Source organism: Bufo bufo, chromosome 2, assembly GCF_905171765.1.
Source record: "Bufo bufo chromosome 2, aBufBuf1.1, whole genome shotgun sequence".
NCBI classification, from domain to species: domain Eukaryota; kingdom Metazoa; phylum Chordata; class Amphibia; order Anura; family Bufonidae; genus Bufo; species Bufo bufo.
In genome coordinates this window covers 754019710-754038805 of record NC_053390.1, presented here as the reverse complement: position 1 = coordinate 754038805, position 19096 = coordinate 754019710, and positions in this window count along the sequence as shown.

Sequence of the window (19096 nt, the reverse complement as noted above, 5' to 3'; positions counted from 1 at the left end):
CGCTTATCGCGACCCTGTTCCTCTCTAGCCTTCACCCGATTCCTATTATGTTTGTGACAATCAGCACTTCCAAAAAGCATGTTAAATCTAGTTCTCTGCGATGCTATACTTTTACCTCTACGGAGCATCCAATCTGGATAACTTCTACTTTTTAGTCTGCTGTCAATCAACAAACACTCTTCCTCAAATACGGATACAGAGCTGCAGTTTCTCAAAGCCCGAATGTATTCACCCACAGGGATCGCTTTAATGACATGTAGTGGATGATGACTTTTAGCATTGAGAATGGAATTACCAGCTGTATCCTTTCTAAAGGTTCGTGTACATACCACTTCACCTGGATGGCCAGCTAATGTTAAAGGGAGTCTGTCACCAGATTGTGACCTTATAGACCTGGGCACTTGCGACCCCTAATTTACATATGAATAAAAGTCAGTTTTTGCCTTGGGGGAACTTCACAAGAAAACATCAAAGGTACCATTAGAATCATAGACTGCTATGCTAGAGCGCTATGTAAGCGGTCTATAAGGTCACAATCTGGTGACAGACTCCCTTTAAATCCAAAAAGTTAATACTTGTATCCTCCATGTTGCATGTGAAGCGCAAGTTATATTCATTGTCATTCAAATAGCCCTGGAGGTCTGGCACGGCAGACACATCACCTGCCCATATAAGGAGCAGGTCATCAATGTATCTGCCATGCCAGACCAATCCAGAGCCAAAAGGATTATTTGGACTATAAATGTACTTCTCCTCCCAATAGGCCATTGTCAAATTTGCCAATGAGGGCGAGAATTTCGCCCCCATTGACACTCCACGTATCTGGAGATAATACCCATCATCAAACATGAAGTAGTTATGTACCAACAGAAATTCCGCAATTTCACACACAGTCAATGAAGTCATCATTATATCCTGTATGTTTATGTAGATGAAACTCCATAGCCAATAAAGCGACCCTGTGGGGAATAGATGGGTATAAGGCCACGACGTCCGCCGTGACCCATTTGTATTCCGTCCGACATTCTAAATTATACATAGCTCTTAGGACATCTGCTGTATTCTTTAGAAACTCCCCTCAGCGGGAGATCAGCAGCAGCAGGAACATCATGGAAATGTCTAGAAACCATCAAGTTACCTACAAATTTATTCACATCCAAAATTGTATTGAAGATATCAAATTGTGCAGTGGCTGCAAAATTTAAACCCAACGATAGTATCTGTTGGTACATAACTACTTCATGTTTGATGATGGGTATTATCTCCAGATACGTGGAGTGTCAATGGCGGCGAAATTCTCGCCCTCATTGGCAAATTTGACAATGGCCAATTGGGAGGAGAAGTACATTTATAGTCCAAATAATCCTTTTGGCTCTGGATTGGTCTGGTACGGCAGATACATCGATGACCTGCTCCTTATATGGGCGGGCGATGTGTCTGCCGTGCCGGACCTCCAGAGCTATTTGAATGACAATGAATTTAACTTGCGCTTCACGTGCAACATGGAGAATACAAGTATTAAGTTTTTGGATTTAACATTAACTGGCCATCCAGGTGAAGTAGTATGTACACAAACCTTTAGAAAGGATACAGCTTGTAATTCCATTCTCAATGCTAAAAGTCATCATCCACTACATGTCATTAAGGCGATCCCTGTGGGTGAATACATTTGAGAAACTGCAGTTCTGTATCCGCGTTTGAGGAAGAGTGTTTGTTGATTGACAGCAGACTAAAAAGTAGAATTTACCCAGATTGGATGCTCCGTAGAGGTAAAAGTATAGCATCGCAGATAACTAGATTTAACATGCTTTTTGGAAGTGCTGCTGGTCACAAACATGATAGGAATCGGGTGAAGGCGAGAGAGGAACAGGGTCGCGATAAGCGGGATGGGATGCCCACTCTGGTACTAACATACAGTAAACAATTTAGTAAAATACGCAGTATAGTCAACAACTGTCTGCCAATTTTATATGACGATCAGATACTATATGATGCGCTGAAATCTGGATGTCATGTAGTTCCAAGATGGGCTCCAACTTTGTCAAACACCCTGTCGCCTTCCCTCTTTTCTTCCAAAGTGAATGTTAAAAACAAGGGAAGCAGCTGGTTGAGTTACAGGGGCTTCACCAAATGTGGTGGTAGCCCGTGTAAGACATGCAGCTATGTTGTCCCAAAGAAAAGTTTTGATCATTTTGATCATTCTTTCACCTTTGTGATAAGGTTATATCAACTGCAATACCAAAGGTGTGGTTTATGTTATCCGCCGCACTGAATGCGATCTAATGTATGTGGGAAACACCATACGAAAATTCAAAAATAGAATACTAGAACATTTTAATTACATTGGAAATGTTCACTGCAGTGGGATTTGCAATGTGGCCAGACATTTTGTTCAGGTTCATGCCCGCAGGACTAGATCCTTTTGTGCTTTTGCGGTGGAGAGAGTAAGTGTACCATCACGTGGAGGAGATCACCGCAAAAAACTTCTCCTCTGCGAAGCATATTGGATTTTCAGGCTTAATACGAGGGTTCCTGCGGGCTTGAACCTGAAAAAAGAACTCATGTATGTATACCAATAACTGGAAAATGATGCTATAGATTCAGTCTTAAATTTCTTATAGGGATCCTGATGTGGTTATGTATAGCGTGGTTTTAGGCCATGAAGTGGTTAGTTACCATGTTTTGTTTTTAATATAGTGTGGTATGTTGCTGTTCACACTGTGCGATTGTTTCCTAGCCAAAGTATTGGAGCCTGTATATGAAGTTTGTTCATTATGATCCAGAGATCTAGGATTGGTAAGGGTTAACTGGGTAGGAAACGTAATCCCAGTGTGAAGAGCTCCTGAAATTCAATGTGTATATGGGTAACAGGTGTTATCATGATGAAGTGACCAATGGGACATTTCTTCCCCTCCCCTTGTTTTGGGAGGAGGGGTTAGTTAACATTTAAATAAAGCTCTCCATCGTGATAGTGTTACGAATAAGGACGATATGTTTGAAACGCATTAACGAACACTGCATATGATGTGGATGTGTCTGCTGTCAAATATTATGCAATAAAGGAGAAGTTTTTAAGAGGACGAATATTGTATTCCGAAGCCACTTTTCTTCATTTTTTGCTTTGCCGTACCTGGGACTCACCCAAAGGCTTCTGAACACGGGTATATAAAGGCCAGACAGGTGAGCTGGAAAAAAGTGTGTGTATAAAATATAAATGTAGCTGGTTCCTGCACTACATTGAAATTTGTAGGCTTAGGTAAGTCCAAGAGAGGCGGTATATTAGTGATAGGTACCCATCTGCGGAAGCCACCTTGACGCCTGGTTGATGGGCTCGACACACGTTTGATCAAAAATGCGCGCAAAGAGCTTCTATTTTTTTAATTTATAGTAGGTATAATACTACTTTAATCTAGAATGATCCCCATTTCTCAATTCTATTGTTTGCATGTGAATATTGTGCAGCCATTTTTTTTATCAACCATGTTTGCTTAAGGGCTCATTCAGACGGCCGTATGCTGTCCGCAAAAATACTGAATACTATCCGTTTTTTTGCGGATCCGCAAAAAAACGGATCTGCAAAAAAACGGATAGCATTCAGTATTTTTGCGGACCCATAGACTTCAATAGGGCCATGTCCTGATTTTCACGGACAAGTATAGGACATGTTTAATTTTTTTTGCGGATCCGCAAAAAAACGGATAGCATTCAGTATTTTTGCAGACAGCATACGGCCGTCTGAATGAGCCCTAACGGATATGCACCTGTGATTATGATTATGAATGTGCTAGTCTAAATTTTCTTGTAGTATATATTGAGAGTAGCGCCTCGATTTAGACTGAGCAACGCCCATCTACCTGGGGCTTCTGAGCAGAGTATAAATGTAGCTGGTTCCTGCACTGCCCTGAAAATGTAGGCTTAGGTAAGTCCAAGTCCTGCAACAAACAATACCCTAGATTGCTGCATTGATGAAAAATTAGTTTTTGGTCCCATGAATGATAGGGAACTGAAAAATGGAAAAAGTTTATGAGCAAGCCACTGATACCTGTGGGGGCCCTTTGGACATTTCCTCCAGATATATTATTGTACTGATGTTTGATATTTTGTGTTGGGAGAATACCTTTTGTTATGAAGAATGAATGGTGTTTAGAATTTGAGTATGTACGGTACTTGTAGACTTTGTATTTCTTAAGCCTTATCATTCTTTATGCACTTTATTATGCTTTTAAAAAAGGACCTGTCCCCTCTCCTGACATGTCTAAGTAACTACTGTACTTGCATTCCCCCATGTAATACAAATTCTGGAGCATTGATTCTTAGGACTCTATTATGTGTCATTCCTTTATTATTCCTGCTAGAAGTTAGGAATTAATTACTAGCAGTTTGCCGTGAAGGTCCACAATATTGTTGAGCGAATCAAAGTTCACAAAGTGGACTTGGATCCGAATTTCAGGGAAAATTCAATTCGCCGCAAAGGCAAATTTCCTTGTGTTTTGTGGTAATGAATCAATTTGGCCTAAAATGGCAGTAAAAAAAAACTCGTACTCAAACATTTGCACGCAAAGAGTCTGCCGTGGTCATCTTGACTTAAGATCCCACGTAAAATCTTGTGCGCGGTGATGTATGATGTATGTATGATGATCAGAATGGCCGCAGCAGACTGTTCACGATCAAATAGATAAGGTGAGTATTTTTCTTTTTTCTGTTTTACAGATTAAGGCCTCTTTCACAATGGCGTGTGCGGCCCGTTGCCGTATTGCGGCCTGCAAAATGCAGGCTGCAATACACGGGCGCTGTTCCGTGGGCATTCCGCATCACGGATGCGGACCCATTCACTTGAATGGGTCCGCAAATCCGGAGATGCGGAATGGTGCGGAACGGAACCCGGCCGTTGTCCTATCATTATGCGCAACGGCCGGATCGCGGACCCATTCAAGTGAATGGGTCCGCGATCCGCTGCGGCTGCCCCACGGACTTTGCTCGTGCATTGCGGCCTGCATTTTGCGGGCCGCAGCACGACCACGGGCCGCACACGACAGCGTAAAAGAGGCCTAAACCCTGACAGCAATGGTCATCTCAGATGCCGAGATCAGTGATGAACACGGCATCTGAGGGGTTCAATGACGAGTGGCGGCACCATCACCTTTCCCCGTCATTGCGCCCGCTACTCATAAAGAAATGCGCTTCCTGACAAAGTAATTAATCACAAAGCAAATTTCTTTGTGAAATTCAGCGAAGAAGCTGAATCGAATTCGTGAGAACTTTGCTCATCACTAGTCCAGATATGTGTTACCATTTGGGTGTGTGTTCCTGCACATTCTGACACTTGCAGGACTGATTGGATAGTGTCATGGACACCCCTCAACTGGTAGCACCCAACAATTGTAATCCATTCATAACTTCTAGTAGAAATAATAAAGGAATGGCACAACATAGAGTCATAAGATTAGATGCTCCAGAATTATTACACGGGGAATGTATGTATTTACTGAAACAGATATGACAACTTCTGAGCATTTTTGAATGCCACCATCTTATTATAATTATTTTTTTTTTCTTAGGGTACTTTCACACTTTCTTTTCCGGCATAGAGTTCCGTCCTAGGGGCTCTATACCGGAAAAGAACTGATCAGGCATATCCCCATCCATTCTGAATGGAGAGTAATCCGTTCAGGATGCATCAGGATGTCTTCAGTTCAGTCGTTTTGACTGATCAGGCAAAAGATAAAACCGCAGCATGCTACAGTTTTATCTCCGGCGAAAAAAACTGAAGACTTGCCTGAATGCCAGGCACGGCATTTTTCCCCATAGGAATGTATTAGTGCCGGATCCGGCATTCAAAATACCGGAATACCAGATCCGTCCTTCCGGCCTGCGCATGCGCAGACAGGTAAAAATGTAAAAAAAAATACAAGACAGATCCGTCTGTCCACATGACAAGCGGAGAGACGGATCCGTTCTTGCAATGCATTTGTAAAACGGATCCGCATCTGGATCCGCTTTTTTACAAATGCTTTAAGTCACATCAAAATCGGCGGATCCGGCTGGCAGTTCCGACGACGGAACTGCCCGCCGGATCACACTGCCGCAAGTGAGAAAGTAGCCTTATACAGTTCTTGTAAATACAATGTTTTGACAATATTGTTGTCAATTGTTACTTTTATGTTTAAAAGAAATATCTGAGATTATATAGAGAGCATTTGTCAATTTTTTTGACATTTGCCAAGTTATTGTTATCCACTTCAAGTGATGTTTCATTTATATTTTCATATACTGTCTGGTCAAAAATTGCACAGGAGTGTAAGCAATTATCCAAGATGCGATGAACCTGTGTCACCTTTCAAATACAGTAATATTGAAGTCTAAGAATTACTGTCATTGTTAGTGGATATGTCACTATTTTATGTATGAAGTTTGTCATGTTTGCAGTATCTCTGCCGTGTGTACAGTAGGTGCAGGTATATCCGCAGCTTTACTGTAGACTTCACACCTTGTTTCACCTGACTTTAACATGCTTCTACATTATGGGAACATTTTTGTGTTACTGCAAGCAGCTACGTTATGAAAATCACACTTCATCCAGATGAAGGTTGTGTTGTGTTTTAAATCTTTCATGACCAGGCACATTTTTTGTAATTTATATCACATGTACAGTACAGACCAAAAGTTTGGACACACCTTCTCATTCAAAGAGTTTTCTTTATTTTCATGACTATGAAAATTGTAGATTCACACTTAAGGCATCAAAACTATGAATTAACACATGTGGAATTATATACATAACAAACAAGTGTGAAATAACTAAAATAATGTCATATTCTAGGTTATTCAAAGTAGCCACCTTTTGCTTTGATTACTGCTTTGCACACTCTTGGCATTCTCTTGATGAGCTTCAAGAGGTAGTCCCCTGAAATGGTTTTCACTTCACAGGTGTGCCCTGTCAGGTTTAATAAGTGGGATTTCTTGCCTTATAAATGGGGTTGGGACCATCAGTTGCATTGAGGAGAAGTCAGGTGGATACACAGCTGATAGTCCTACTGAATAGACTGTTAGAATTTGTATTATGGCAAGAAAAAAGCAGCTAAGTAAAGAAAAACGAGTGGCCATCATTACTTTAAGAAATGAAGGTCAGTCAGTCAGCCGAAAAATTGGGAAAACTTTGAAAGTAAGGGCTATTTGACCATGAAGGAGAGTGATGGGGTGCTGCGCCAGATGACCTGGCCTCCACAGTCACTGGACCTGAACCCAATCGAGATGGCTTGGGGTGAGCTGGACCGCAGAGTGAAGGCAAACGGGCCAACAAGTGCTAAGCATCTCTGGGAACTCCTTCAAGACTGTTGGAAGACCATTTCAGGGGACTACCTCTTGAAGCTCATCAAGAGAATGCCAAGAGTGTGCAAAGCAGTAATCAAAGCAAAAGGTGGCTACTTTGAAGAACCTAGAATATGACATATTTTCAGTTGTTTCACACTTGCTACTTGCTTGTTATGTATATAATTCCACATGTGTTAATTCATAGTTTTGATGCCTTCATAGTCATGAAAATAAAGAAAACTCTTTGAATGAGAAGGTGTGTCCAAACTTTTGGTCTGTACTGTATATTACAAGGTTGTAACTTTTTTATTTGTTGGATTACCAAAATAAGTTTTGTTACCTTTTTTATGTGACACCTAGGGCTTTTTATTAAGATTTTTTTTAGTTTTTTCTTTTTTTAGTTTCATTTGGAGAAAATTGCAAAAAAAGTGTCATTTATCAAAATCTATCTTTTATTTTTTAAATCTACAAATGAACGCAAAAATAAATCCCTAAAGTGGGCTCCATATTTTGTATTGGTTGTTTGATATATCATTTGTAGTTTATATTTCTTTTATTTGCATTTATTATATTTTCTTACTTCTTTTGCCTCTCTCTCTCTGGACATCTAGGCCTGCACAAGTGTAAAAAAAAATTTACAGAGCATTTCTGCAACTGAAAATCTGCTCAATTCATCTGTATAGGGCTTGCAGAAATCCACATGTTTCCCACAAAAAAAAACAACTCATTCAGATGAATGGAACTCATTTTCAGTCCCAGAAATCTTCTGCCACAAAATGTGTGAAGATACCCATATAATATGCTAAGAATTATTCCCTTTTGGCCGCATCCCATGTAACAAATTGTACTCTTTCCATTTGCAAATGTTTGCAAATTTTCCCAAATATATTTTAAAGGGAATTTCTCACCAAGTTTATGGTGTCCTATGTAAGGGCTGCATAAAGAAGAGAAAAAGACCTTGATTATAGAAGTGTGCTGGGTGATAGATGTGGTACAGGGGTAGACACTTTTGTCTCACTCTATACAAAGTATTGGTTAGCTTACTTTGAGACAAAATTTGAAGAGGTGTGGTGTAAAATGGCATTTCTTAGGCCACATCTCTTTCAGGTAAAGGTTTTTCCGTTCACATAGCTGTATGAGGGCTTATTTTTTGAGGGACAAGTACTTTCTAATGCCAACATTTAATATGACATACAATGTAGTGGGAAGTGGGAAAAAAATTCCAAATGGGGTGGAATTGGTAAAAAATGCAATTGCTCCACCGCTTTATGGGTTTTGTTCCCACGGCATTCCCTTTGCGGCAAAACCGACCTGTGCCCTTCATTCTTAGGGTCATTATGATTACAGCGATACAAAATCTCTGAAAATAATGCACTAAAACAGTAGATGCAAACATAATATATGGACTAAGCCCTAACTCTAATGATAAAATCTGAGACTATTAGCCAATATATTTTGATCAAAATATATCTGTGCCCACCTACCCATTGCCACGGTGGTCTCAGGTCAGGCAGGCTCTACTCTATACCTACCTATGCAGTTGTGCATCTATATTCAGGAAAGCAGACCCTGCACATATAGTGTGCTCCTTCTAGTTACCTCTGTGTGCATCAGCAACCAATGAGAGGAGGAGCACACACACCTACATGTACCACCTAAATCAAGGTCATCTATTAGATAGACGGGGCTAAAGTAGACATGAATACTACTCCTATAATAGAAGCACATTCACACCTGAACATAGATGCAAAACTGCATAGGTAAGTATAAAGTAGGACCTGCCTGACCTGAAACCACCGTGGCACTAGGTAGGTGGGCACAGATGTGTTTTGATCAAAATACATTGGCTAAGGCCTCTTGCACACGAACGTGTGCGTCCCGTGGCCGTGCTGCGGCCTGCAAATTGCGGGCCGCAATGCACGAACACCCACCGTGGGGCAGCCGCAGCGGATTGCGGATCCATTCACTTTAATGGGTCCACGATCCGGCCGTTCCGCAAAAAGATAGGACATGTTCTATCTTTTTTGCGGAACGGAAGTACGGAACGAAACCCCATGGAAGCACTCTGTAGTGTTTTCATAAGGTTCTGTTCCATGCTTCCGTTACGCACCATTCCGCATCTCCGGATTTGCGGACCCATTAAAGTAAATGGGTCCGTATCCGTGATGCGGAATGCACACGGAACCGTGCCCGTGTATTGCGAATCAGCAAATGCAGTCCACAATATGGCCATGGGGCGCAATAAGCCTAAGATTCTCTGATTTTATCATTAGACTGAAGGCTTAGTCCATATATTATATTTGTGTCTACTGTTTTAGTGCATTTTCTTTAATTTTATAAATGTAGCCATGAACCTCCACATATTTTCTATCATATCCTGCAGGATGTTTTGCATCTTTTTTTCCATGATTTTTTCCGATTACGACACCACATATGTATAGGTTTGCCTGTTAGCAGCCACATCTCCGCTGGACCCCATTATAGTCAATAGGGATGGCGGGCATTCTGGTAACATTCGGCAAAGTCGGATCCAGAGAGCTCATAATTGGAACTCAAACAAGCCTAACAGAGACCTTCCATCCCATTTAATAATCTGGTCTCCAGTCTCTGAACTCTTTCTAGCTCTCATATATCCTTTATATTATATGTGGCCCAAATCTGAATCCTGTATTCAAGATCTTATTTTATTTTTCAGAAGAAATGCTTGCATCACCACTGACCTTGTGATTGGCTGCAGTAGTCTAGTGAATGTATGATATATCACTGCTGCAGGAAAATAAATAAAGACTGGCAGGGACTAGCGGCGCATCATGTGCAGGAGTGGCGGGTGATTAAAGAAAGAATTTGTTTTTGAATTTCAGAACCTTTTTTGTTTTCTGTGAATTCTCTTAATTCCCATACAACAGCTTTAAAATTTACTTAAAGGGGTTATCCCATGACTAATGTAAAAAATGAAAATCAGACATCATGTAGTACATGACAACAAAGCTAGAACCAGCCCTGTGCCTCATTGCTCTGCTAGATTTATATCAGGCTGACAGCTCAAGGGGAGTGTCTTTTCTGCTGCAGCTCAGGGGGCGTGTCCATGCTCTGCCTATCACAGCACAGGAGGCAGTTGAAGGATGAAACTGAGCATGTGCGGCCTTTTCAGTGAGAAGGTCAAAGAAATAAGAAAATAAGGTGGTGCTATACAGATATATTTTATTGAATAACTCAGTGGCTATACTAAGTTTGTAATTACTTGCAAATACAAAACTATTCAGATCCAGGTGCTGGTTTGAAAACTGTAGATTATATTTTCGTGGGATAACCCCTTTAATGAAAACCCAAGTATGAAAATTATATCAAATGGAGAAAAACAGAACTGGATCGCACATTCACAAGCTATGCTTTGATCTAATTAACCTTATATTTAATATAATATTTAGTGTACTGCCCCCTATACTGCATGCTTATGGAAGATCAAAAGGCATAAGCCCACTCACCGCGTCAAGGTTTCCTCTTTGAGTGGGAACTACCATAAACTTTGCGCAGCGACCACCAGGGCCACAGCACCACACCAGCAGACGGCGGGGATCCAGCAGCCAGACAGCACCACTGCTGCCTGGCAATGCCACCCTAGCACTGGGCCCCAGCTACCCACCAGCACAGCACCATAGCAACAATGGCCGGCGCGCAGCACCGCACCATGTGAAAAGTAGAGTAGGTCCCACTCAAAGAGGCAACCTTGACGCGGTAAGTGGGCTTATGCCTTTTGATAAAAATGTACACTAATGCCTCTTGCATAAGCATGCAGTATAGGGGGCAGTACGCTGAATATTGCGCTGAGAAGCAAGAATAATTAGATCCAAGCATAGCTTGTGGATGTGCGATCCAGTTCTGTATTTTTCCATTTGATACAAGTATGGAAATGATTTTTTTATCTCTAAAAATATTGCTCAAGTGTATCTTAATCTATAGGTGAGATAAAAAAAAAATAATACCAAGTGGGGTTTTCATTGGCCAAAAAGTTTGTGTTTTCCTTATAGTAGAGAAGTCTAGCCAGGCATTCAGGTTCCAAGGCCAAATGTACTTCTTTTGAGCGAAGGTTCATCACTTTAAATGGAACAATAAGTGCTGAGTAATATGATTCATTAAAAAATAAACTCATCGCTATCTATTCATGAAGAGAAATGCAGAGGAAAATAAGGTCATTTCTTTGTGAGTACGATTATAAAACGGAGGCTGAATTCCTGATCTCTATCTGCTTGCTCCCATTTGAGCCTATTGCTCATAATGTGATTGACAGAATAAAGTAAATCAAGTCTACTTTTTCACTTATTAATATAATATGAACTGTGAAAAGATTAAAGTCCCATTTACATAACCCGAGATGAAAGGAGGTGAAATATTGTAATTATCTTTTCAAGCTAAATTTGAACTGCAGTTTAAAATTAACCTATGCAAATGAAAGGTTAAACCCAAGTAAAGCGGTGCGTCGGTAAAAAGTATTTTTTTTCTAGTATAGTTTTATGGCCGTGCAGTTAATTACTACTTAGAATAAAGACGGACATCAATATTCCAACAATAAAAAATACTGAAACATTTTTTATTGCCAGTCTTGTTCTACACAAATGAAATGTGATTTACAAGCTAATGCTGGGTGAATGGGGCATTTCTCACATTTAATGGTGCTAATTTGAAATGAATTACTCTCCTTTGTATCTTGGTCAAAGTTTAGTCAGTCATACTATAATGTTAATATTAGCACTGGAACCTTTTATAGAGGAGATGTCAAGTTTTACATATTGAAATGGACTATGAAATTATTATCATTATATTGATTATTCATGAAATGCCCTTATTAGAAAAGTTATTAGTACTACTACATCTCAACATGGAAAAAAGTGCAGAAATAGCTACCTACCTGCATGTAGAAGGCCCCACAAAGGCTGAACACAGGCATACAGAGTCCCTGCAGCTATATGCGATGCTCTACATGGTACTATACTATATTATAAAGCTATAATTCAAGGAGAGAATAGCTGGGAAATACTGTAACTTCCAGTGAAATATTATTTGAATAAAATGGTACAGAAAAAAAGGCTACTTTGGCATTTGCGTTTTTGCCTGATCCGACAGGGATCAGCAAAGACGCCTCTATTACTGATAATGCAACCGTCTGCATCCATTATGAACGGATCCGGTTGACAGATCCGGCATCAATACCATTAAAAGTCAACGGGGCGCGGATCCGTTTTCTATTGTGTCCAAGAAAACGTATCCAGCACCATTGACTTCCATTGTGTGTCATGCCGGATCTGTTTTGCTCTGCATCCCATGACTGAAAGAAAACCGGAGCTTGAGCTGTGAGCCACAGACGTCATTGTGATCTCAGCCACTGATGTGATAAGATGTGCCTACCTTGTTTGTGTCAGACACAATTTTAAGACACACAAGCCAGACATTTTAAGGTCTTGCAGGAAGAGTGTTAGGATTTTGAAGAAGATTGAGTCGCTAAATAAATAAAATAAAGATATGCCGTATTTTTCGCACAATAAAGCCACCTAGGTTTTAGAGTAAGACAATAAGAAAAAAATATTTTTCGGTACACCTCAGGTCAGACCACCAATCAGACCCCCAATGTTAATCAGACCCCCATGCCTCATATCAGTCCTCCATGCCTCATATCAGCCCCCAGCGATATGTATAATCAGCTCCCAGCCATATATATCATCAGCCATTATTCAGCCATATATATATATATATATATACACACTCACCTAAAGAATTATTAGGAACACCTGTTCTATTTCTCATTAATGTAATTATCTAATCAACCAATCACATGGCAGTTGCTTCAATGCATTTAGCGGTGTGGTCCTGGTCAAGACAATCTCCTGAACTCCAAACTGAATGTCAGAATGGGAAAGAAAGGTGATTTAAGCAATTTTGAGTGTGGCATGGTTGTTGGTGCCAGACGGGCCGGTCTGAGCATTTCACAATCTGCTCAGTTACTGGGATTTTCACGCACAACCATTTCTAGGGTTTACAAAGAATGGTGTGAAAAGGGAAAAACCTCCAGTATGCGGCAGTCCTGTGGGCAAAAATGCCTTGTGGATGCTAGGGGTCAGAGGAGAATGGGCCGACTGATTCAAGCTGATAGAAGAGCAACGTTGACTGAAATAACCACTCATTAAATCACCTGCGGTCTTGAAAATAAACGGTGCACTCCCGCTATTACATAATACCACAATAAAGAAAAAGAGTGCTTGACACACCGGTATGAGAAAATACAAATCAATTTTATTCAATATCCATAAAAGACATACATAATGCATATTATAAGATAAAAAATGAGCAGGGACCACCACAATCCTACATCACACTGCTACCCGTCCCCATCCATAAGACGGACGTAGGTGAATCTCCATGTATGTGATATAAAGAGAGATGATATTTTATCCTAAAGGATATAGTACTAGAAACATGGAGAGTATATATCACACAGGTTCACTAGCCTCAATACCTCAATATGCATTAATACCAAAAATAGCAGACACAAGATCCAACACTATAAGGTAACGCAAGTGTATATAGGGCTACATACCTACAGAATAGGGACCGGTGACAGGGCAATGGCGCTCCTCAACGCGCGTTTCGCGTATAGTTGCTTCCTCAGGAGGAGTTAAAGACCAGGGAGGGGGAAAGCACTAATAAGGCACCGATAGCCAATCCTGTGTCTATAATAGCGTCATGTGATTCTCTAAGAGATTCCGCGTCATCACGGCGGCGCATGACCAATCAGCGTCCGCCACGTCATGTAACCTCCGCCCTCTCCCTGAGGCCAGTGGAGGAGAGGGCGGTCACGCATTCAATGATGCTGATCGCCGTCGCCACCAACGTCCTACACAAGAGAGAGAGGGCGGAAGAAGACGTCCGGATCCAACGGTCATGCGCACAGATGCCACAAGATATGAAGAATCAATGAGGCTCCATCAGTAGTACATAGTAATCTAATCCTAGTGTGTATATAATAATTTAATGTTTCCTTCACAAATACGTGGAAGTCTCATATTTTAACCATGATACAGTAAACATTATAATTTAAGACAAAGTGTTATATTCATCAATATATAATAATTACAGTGATCTATATATAATATGAAAAAGTTAATTCATTCCACATGATGATGTATGACAAAAAATAAAAAAACTGATAATAAAGCAATTAGTGCCCATAGTATTTATTCAACTGTGACTTCATTCCTTCCGCCCTCCCTCAGAGGCCAGTGGGGGAGAGGGCGGTCACACATTCTATGATGTCGATCGCCATCGCCACCACCGCCCTACAAAAAAGAGAGAGAAAGGGCGGAAGGAAAACGTCCAGACCTAATGTCAGGCACGTTAGTGTCACAGAAAATAGTAAATATATAAAACTCAATCATAAGTATATATGAATCTAATCAAAATGTATCCATATACTAATATTTTTTACATAAATACGTGAAAGTGCCAGAATTTGCACATGATAGGACGGACACACCGATCAAGATATAGTGTCATTTTCATAAGTGTACATAAAACATAATGATCATGGCATTACCTTATACAATCCAAAGCTCATCATGCATGATGAGATAAAACATAAAACTTAAAACCAAGTGATATCCACGTGTAACAAGATTATGGAAGATCACATATCATCCATAAATACATTTATATAAATTAAATATACATACTAAAGTGCTTAGTGCAGTGAAATTGTTCGAATAACACATTGCTCTGGACCACAAAGACCCATATTGGACACATCACAGTTATCAGGGACCACCACATATGAGAGCACGGACTGATCCATTCAATGGTAGCAGAATTCATGACATCGGAATTGCACAAAAGGACGGACATTCAGGACAAATCGGCAGACTAGAGAGTAGAAACAACACATCATTATACATGTATATGCATCACTAAGACCCCATAATAAAAAATGGGCCAAATCACCCATTACCCCTAAAATGATGCCACTATTTAGAGAAAGGAGCCAAAGCCAAAGCTCTCATTTAATCCTTTTGGGGTCAGGGTTTTGAGCCTGAAAATCCACCTGGTCTCAATCTGGGCCAGGATTTTGCTGTAATTGCCCCCCCTGATCCCCAAATGCACTCTGTCTATGCCCCTAAAGCGCAGACCCCTAGGATTGCTCTGATGGAATATTTTAAAATGCTTTGGGAGGGTTTTTAGATCACTCAGGTTCAAGACATCTACCGCCTTTTCAATGTCCCTCACATGTTCCCTTACTCTTTTCCGGAATTCTCTTGTTGTTAGGCCAATATATATCTTATTACAGGGACAAACTGCATAATAAATAATTCCGGTGGTCGTACAAGAGATGTACTCACGAATCTCATATGTTTGGGTATGGTCAGAGTTGGTAAAGTTGATTGCTTTATCTAGATTGGCACATGCCTTACATCCCCCACAGGGATATGATCCTTTTATCATGATGGATTGTCCTACTCTAGTCTCAGGGATGTAGTGACTACGCACCAGCAAATCTTTGAGATTTTTGGAGCGTCTCGCGGTCAATAGTGGTTTGTTCGAAATACACTGACTTAGCTTCACATCCGTTTGCAGAATATCCCAATGTTTATTCAGAATTTGATATAGCTCTTTCCACTGTTTATTATAATTGGTAATAAATCTAATATCTAGACTACCAGTCAGTGTGGTTTTAACCAACTTCTCTTCATCATTAGGGCACAACAATTTTTCTCTTTTGCGTGCTTTGGCTGTTTGAAAGCCCCTCTTTATCTGCCTATTACTGTAGCCTCTTTCCTTAAAGCGCGACTGTAGTTTCTCTGATTCCATACGGAAACTTTCCTCATTTGAACAAATCCTTTTGAGACGCACAAATTGGCCCTTAGGAATCCCATCAATTGTTGATCTAGGGTGAGCTGAACTTGCATGTAATAATGAATTTACAGCAGTTGCCTTCCTGTATACTTCTGTTTGAATTTTGCCCATTTCATCTGTTTTTATCTTTATGTCCAAGAAATCAATTTCTCGCCCCGCTTTGTACGTCAGCCTGATATTAAGTGCATTGTTATTCAGTACGGTCATAAATCTGTTGAGATCCTCCATGGTGCCCTCCCAGATAAACAGAATATCATCGATATATCGCATCCAATTATGGACTCTATCGATGTTCTCAGGAAGGACACCATGGAAGATCTCCCTTTCCCAGGCACCCAAAAACAGATTTGCGTATGATGGGGCGCAGGTGGCCCCCATCGCCACACCCTGCGTTTGTAAATAAAATTTATCCTTAAAAACAAAAAAATTGTGATGCAAAATAAAGTCCAACAGTTGTAAGAGCAGTTGGTTGAGGGCTGGTTCCAAATTGTTACCCATTAAAAATTTTGACGTGGCCCTCATACCGTCTTCATGCCGTATACTAGTATATAAGGACTCTACGTCCGCCGTCACCAAAATCATTTCATCTGTAAGTTGTATCCCCTCCAATTGATTTAGTACTGCTGTAGTATCCTGTACAAAGGATGGTAAATTGATTACCAATTGTTGCAGGTAGAAATCAACAAATCTGCATATATTTTCATTTAGGCTTTCATTACCTGCTACGATGGGTCGTCCGGGTGGATCTGTGCTGCTTTTATGCACCTTGGGAATGATGTAGAAAGTCGCCACTTTGGCATATTGTGTGATGAGACCATCCCTAATCTTTTTCGTTATAACATCATTTTCAATGGCTGTGTTAAGAATGGTCTCCAATTTTTTCTGAAAACAGACAAGGGGGTTCTCGGGTAAGGCTCTATAGCAGGTTTTATCCCTCAACAGTTTAAAAGCCTGCCGTTCGTACATTTCTACTGGCCATATAACTATATTCCCCCCTTTATCTGCAGCTTTAATCACAACCCCCTCCATCTTTCTCAGTTCTTTTAAAGCTTTAAATTCCTTCCCACTTAAGTTCTTATCTCCTCGTTTGCTAGTTTTTTTATTCAACTTTTCTAAATCTTCACAAACCATCTTGACAAAAATGTCTATGGCTGGACAGAGATGAAAAGGAGGGAACACCTGTGACTTAGTCCCAATTCCCCTAGGCAATGAACTTACCTCCTTGCGTTCCACTGCTTCATTTTGTTCAAACAATTCCTCTAGGATTTTTAATGCCTCTTTTTCTTCATTCGTGACCAGCCAGTCATCAGCCTGAGTCCTAGAGTGAAGTTTTCTCAGAAGCAGCTTTCTCGCAAAAAGGTGTGTGTCTTTTACAGCTGTAAAGACATCAATATCAGATGTGGGACAAAATGTTAATCCCTTTTGCAGGACTGAGATTTGATCATCAGTCAATATTATTTGAGAAAGGTTAATTACCTGCGGCGTGTCTTCCTTTCCTTTCTTCCCCTTTTGTACAGTCTTATTGTCAGCCTTGTCGTATTTTCGTTTTCCATATTGACTACGGGTTAACCAATTTCCTCTTGTGCGTCCCATGTATGCATGAGATGTTTCTCCCTTCTGAGAGTTAGTATCAGAGTTTGCCGCGGAGCTAATTGAGGAGACCGAGGAACTACGGACTCGCATCCCTCTATCACCAGGGTCTTGCAGCCATTTATATACTCTCTGATTGTTGTAGTCAGTCAGATCCCTTTGGAATTTCTGCATTTTTTGTGTTGTTATTTCTTTTTCCCAAATGGTATAACTAGATGATAGATCCTCTTCAAATTTCAGAAGTTCTTCTTCTCTCCCCACACTCTGAATTTGATTTTGTAGATCCGTAATTACATCTTCAAGGATTTTTAATCTTCTACCATTAGCTGTTATAATAATCTCCATGAACTCAAGAGAGCATTTGTTGGCTGCTTCCTCCCACCTTTTTTTCAAATCATCATCATCTAGACCAAAATTAGGAAACTTTTGTATTCTGAGGCCCCTGGGGATAATTCTTTTACTGCAATAGCTTTCAATTGTTTTTTTGTTCCACCAGGTTTTAATTTTTTTATGACATGCATTTTTCAGCTTTCTCTGTAGCTCCTTGCTTCCAACAGTGGCATCATTAAAAACAGATTGGGTGTCCCCACTAAATAAATTATTAGCTTGTGCCAACCAGGCCTGCTCTCTGGCTCCAGCGTCCATGCTGATATAGACCAAACCTTCTCTGTTAATGAAAACAGAACAATAAATCATTAAATCACCTGCGGTCTTGAAAATAAACGGTGCACTCCCGCTATTACATAATACCACAATAAAGAAAAAGAGTGCTTGACACACCGGTATGAGAAAATACAAATCAATTTTATTCAATATCCATAAAAGACATACATAATGCATATTATAAGATAAAAAATGAGCAGGGACCACCACAATCCTACATCACACTGCTACCCGTCCCCATCCATAAGACGGACGTAGGTGAATCTCCATGTATTTGATATAAAGAGAGATGATATTTTATCCTAAAGGATATAGTACTAGAAACATGGAGAGTATATATCACACAGGTTCACTAGCCTCAATACCTCAATATGCATTAATACCAAAAATAGCAGACACAAGATCCAACACTATAAGGTAACGCAAGTGTATATAGGGCTACATACCTACAGAATAGGGACCGGTGACAGGGCAATGGCGCTCCTCAACGCGCGTTTCGCGTATAGTTGCTTCCTCAGGAGGAGTTAAAGACCAGGGAGGGGGAAAGCACTAATAAGGCGCCGATAGCCAATCCTGTGTCTATAATAGCGTCATGTGATTCTCTAAGAGATTCCGCGTCATCACGGCGGCGCATGAC